Here is a 5,060-nt window from a genome sequence, read left to right on the forward strand (position 1 = left end):
CGTCTACCTAGGAAAGCCGAGCAATCCGTGAAAAAAGAAGAAAAATACAGCATTTATACAGGTGGGAGGTGGCCACGTACTACCGTACGTCGAGCCTCGTAGGCGAACGAACGATGGCCGGAGCAAGGGGTTGCGACTAGAATGGAGATCAGACTCCGTGTGGCCAACTGGCCTCCCTCCTGGAACGTTTCCATTCATGTACGTACGATCATCATACAAAGAAGATTTTGTTTCAAACATGGATGGAGTTCAGCCTCGACGTCTGGGAAACAAACCGGACGGCGGGTGGCCTGTGTCCAGCCAGCTGCGGTGGAAACGGACTCGAGCGAGAGAGACTCTGCGGACCGGGCCAGCATCGATGTATTGGTAGCCCAGAAAGCCCACGCAACCAGACAGAGGTATGAATGTTGTGCTTTGTGGTGCTTCAGTTTAGTCCCACCTCGGCGGTTTTCAGCGGAAGGGAGCAGAGAAGGCTTATAAAAGCAGACCTCAGTCAACATAACAATTCATACCTTTCTCGGCCTTTTGGCTAAGATCAAGTGTAGTATCTGTTCTTATCAGTTTAATATCTGATATGTGGGCCATGTGTCCACTTCGATATTAAATTAATTTTTTGTGGGGAAGGGTCCACTACAGTGGCTTGCCATTGGGTCCCTTATGTGTCGCTCTAGCGTTGCACTATTGCTTGAGCCTGGCGCACCCCAACCAAATCAAAAAAATAAAATTGTTAACAAAGTGCTAAGTTATCTATTTGTTAGATTACATCTATTGTATGGTTACTCTTATTCTGATTTTGTTTGTCATTTATCTTATTTTTATGTCTATTTATATTTGCATACATGGTCTTGTTATTAGTTATAATTACTTTCCATCATCCACCACCTCCTCCTTTCATTATGTCTAGAAAACGTGGTTTATCGTTCTTTAAACAAATTTATGGTAAGACATGTGTCTATATAGACATACCGTAAACAAATGATTTTAGCGTGTTAAGAAAAGGATCACGAGAAGGAAAGCTGTAAATCGCGCGGAGGAAATACACATAAGTATGCTATACCTATGTCTCCATCCTCTTATGGTTTCTACACGCGATCGACACTATCTGTACCATACAGTGATTTACTCATTCTTTGTCTGCATCATGACAAGTGACAATAAATCAATTAGGGAACCAACAATCTAAAGGCTGGAACCATTTGAGGAAATGTGCATATTAAACAAGGGTACCTGTCACATCCCCACACCAACTGCTTCATCCGCGCCTCCTAGTTTACAAAAATGTCATGCAAACTACCTTGTGCAACTAATTCAGATAATATGTCATGAGCCAACTCGCTGGATTCGACCACATGAGCCAAGGAAAACACATATCTAGGCATGGTGAAGCGGAACATGAAGTAATATAGATACCTTTCGATGATCTGAGGCACGTTCTGGGCAAACCCACCCATGACGACTGTGGTCAAGGATACCTCTATGTCTGGGCTCTGACCCCACTGCACTGCTTCTGGGCGGACTAAGTCCCATTCCACCCTCATGGTTGCACTGTTATCCTGGGTTGTCACTCCCCAAATAGGTCCTTACGGAGGCACTCAGGAAACAGCCTGAGTCCCCTAAAGTAATCACAAGAACCTCATCGGGATAACATCTTCGTATCATAAATAATCACATCATGTTCATTGATTAAGTTAAAGCAATAACATAAGCTAACCATGATTAACCCAGAAAGGTAAACAAGGATAAGGTAAATACAGACTAGTCAATCCTTAAGTTTCAATAATGTAATACGGGACAATGAATTATAAAGTAAAGTAAGACATGATAGGTTTGAGGACACTTGCCTTCACTAGGTTATTGCTCAGAGAGATCTTCGGCAACATACTTAGGAACCACGGGCTGCTCGTTGTCTAAATAAAGCGATCATACATTCAATACATTTGGAAAGTACAAATGAACAGCACATCAAACATGTACAAACATTGTAACATATCTCAAAAGATATAGTATTAAATAAAGAAGAATGAGATCGAATTATAAAATGAACTAATCTTAATTAGGAATTGATTACTCTCTAAGTGTTTGGAACACATCTCAAAAAGCTAAAGTAGTAATTAAACAAAGAAAGAGATTAAATTATAAGATGAACTAATCTCAGTTAGGAATTGATTATTCTTTAAGTGTTGTCCATAATTACATAACCTAATTCTATTCATTTTATTGAGACCTAAAGGTTAAACCAGAGATGAATTCATGTAATGTATATTATTAATCTCACAAGATTAAATATACTTTAACTTCTAGAGCTTTCCTTTTATCTATTTCATTAAATGAGTAAATCAACATATACATTAATCTTATATTCTAGGTGTAAAATTAAAGTGTACAGACTATAGATGAACATAATTTATTTGGGCAGAGAATCATTTCATGAACATATATTCTAGGTGCAATTTGAACCACTAAATTTGGAGTTCATATGAAAAAGATATGAAATAAACAAGTTTTGAAGTTTAAAATATGAAATTAGGGCTAATTCTGTGATTAAATAAAAGCACAGGGGGCTATTTAAAAAACCAGGGGTCTGCGCGCTAAAACTTAGGACGGCGAGTTGATTTTCTAAAATCTGAGGGTCTCTTAAGTAAAACATACACGCGAAGGGGTACAGGGTGATCTCGACCATCGAATCAGAGATCAACGGACAAGATTAGATCCTGTAAACGTGCACGCGGGCGCGAGCGCGCTGACGCGACTGACAGGTGGGGACGGGGTGTCAACGAACCAGGGCAGGCTGACCAGCCGAGCCCAGCGGCAGGGGCGCGAGTGAGGGGAGAGAGAAGAGCGGTCGGATCTGGATCGGAGGGCTGAGATTAGATCCGCACTGATTAAACCTAAACCGTTAGATCTCGGACGGATGCCCGGGATCCAACGGCCGGGGGCCGGACATGAGCGCGGTGGCGCCGCCCAGTCCCGCGGTGAGGGCTCGCCGGAGACGAGGGGTCGGCCACGACGAACACGACCGTGCGCGCAGAACCAGCACGGGGGGCGCCAGAGAACATAGACCGCGGTGGGAAAAGTCCCGCGGGGGCGCAACTAACTCCGGTGAGCAATTGCGCGGGCTCTGGGGCGATACTTGGCAAAATAAAGGCATGGGAAGGGTGCTCACCTCGAGTGCGAACTCTGGGACGCTTGGAGAACGGCGAGGGTGCGATGGAGCCTCGGGTCGACGGCGGTGGGGCTCCGGCTAAGAAACGCTCCGATGAGCGCGGACCGGCAAACTAGAGAGGGGAAGGGCAAACCAGAGGGTGTTCCGAGCAGCTGACGGCAAGGCAAAACTCACCGGGGCAACAGACGGGGCGCGTGCTCGACGACAGTCGCAGAACAGACGACAATCGACGGTGGGCGGTGGCGGAGCTCTCTGGTCGCGTGCATAGAGCGAGAGAGAGGGCGAGAGGGTTAGGCTGAGGGCGCAAGTGAGCGGGGGAAAGTGGGCGAGCGGGGCGCGGGGCTCAAAAGGGGCGAGGACGTGCGGAGGTGGCCGGAGATCGCGCGGTCGTGGGCGCGTCCACGGTGGGGGATCGTGGGCGGGAGGTTGGGGACGAGCTGATAGGTGGAGTCAGTGGGACAGAGAGAGAGAGAGAGAGAGAGAGAGAGAGCGACGCGCGTGCGAGAGGAACGGCGCCGACAAACCTGGCCCACGGGGCAGCGAGATAGAGAGGGAGAGAGGGCGCGCGGGCGCGCGCGGGGGGCTGGGCTTAATGGGCCGACTTGGGCTGAATTGACTTTCTTTTTTCCACGGAATTTCTAATTGCTTTTATATTTATTTTGTCTAGGGTTTTCAATTTAAATTCAAATCAAGTTTCAAATTCAGACTAATTCAAACATGTGCAACAATTCAAAGAATATTTAAGCTCAGCATGATGCAACATGTCATGACTCACAATGTTTTGGCAAAAATAAATAATTAATCTCTCCTAATTAAGCTAACCCTAACCAAAATAGAAACAGAGAGAGGGAAACTAGAGAGATAGAGAAGAGTAACAACTGAATTTGGATGATAATAAGAAAGAAATTTTATACCACAAATTCAGGGTGTTACACGTGCCGTAAATAAGAACCGTGTAGTATACGTATAAATCATACGGTCCCATAATCTCATATAGTCACCATAAACAAATGGTAACAGTGGCTCTTATCATCTGCTGAGTGAAACCATAGTGCTTTGTGGTGCTTCGGTTTAGTCCCACCTCGGTGGCTTTCAGCGGAGGGAGCAGAGAAGGCTTATAAAAGCAGACCCCAGTCAACATAACAATTCATACCTTTCTCGGCCTTTTGGCTAAGATCAAGTGTAGTATCTGTTCTTATCTATTTGTTAGATTAGATCTACTGCGTGGGTACTCTTATCCACCACCTCCTCCTTTCATTCTGTCTAGAAAACGTGGTTTACCGTTCTTTAAACAAATTCATGGTATAACATGTTTTCTATATAGACATACGGTAAATAAATAATTTTTTAGTGTGTTCAATCGACAAAATATGTATTAATTGTCGCATGCCCAACATTTGTGCCTATGTTCACTAACAAGGCAACCGTCAGATGCGTGCGACACAAGATTGAACAGACTTCGCAGGTTGGGGCACACGTTATCTCCCTCCCTAACACCTTCCCTCCATACTCACTTGTCTCCCCTCCCTCCGTACTCACTACTTTTGAGGCATCTCGTGGAATATGTATGTCTTGCATGTCATCCAACTTCATATGATTCTCATAGGCAAAACCAAGTTACACATAACAGATCCAATCTGCATTATATTTTTAGGGAATCTTGAGTTTAAACAAGGGACAACAACAACAACTATTGTGATAATATATATAGCCTTGGGCTTCCAATAGCTAGGCAAAAGACCTAACCCGATGTTGTCATCCGGTGCAACCACACCACCTCAAGCGACCAGGCCCTGGGTGTCTATAAAAGTAGCCCAGACCTTAGGGATTAGTGTTTCAATTTCTAGCGGTGGTTGTGATCGCATGAGGCACGAGCGGCGACGAGCGGAGGTTGACG

At 45.1% G+C, this 5,060-nt stretch overlaps 1 non-coding gene and 1 pseudogene across 1 annotated transcript; both read left to right on the top strand.

Annotated features, from left to right (window-relative positions):
* The first annotated feature begins 508 nt into the window (after positions 1–508).
* LOC111590704 (U2 spliceosomal RNA) lies at positions 509–705 on the top strand. Its single transcript, XR_004855742.1, has one exon. It is a non-coding gene; the product is annotated as a U2 spliceosomal RNA (small nuclear RNA).
* Positions 706–4,312: 3,607 nt separating this feature from the next.
* LOC111590804 (uncharacterized) lies at positions 4,313–4,494 on the top strand (annotated as a pseudogene).
* The last annotated feature ends 566 nt before the right edge of the window (positions 4,495–5,060 follow it).

This window comes from Zea mays, chromosome 1 (assembly GCF_902167145.1).
Source record: "Zea mays cultivar B73 chromosome 1, Zm-B73-REFERENCE-NAM-5.0, whole genome shotgun sequence".
NCBI classification, from domain to species: Eukaryota; Viridiplantae; Streptophyta; class Magnoliopsida; order Poales; family Poaceae; genus Zea; species Zea mays.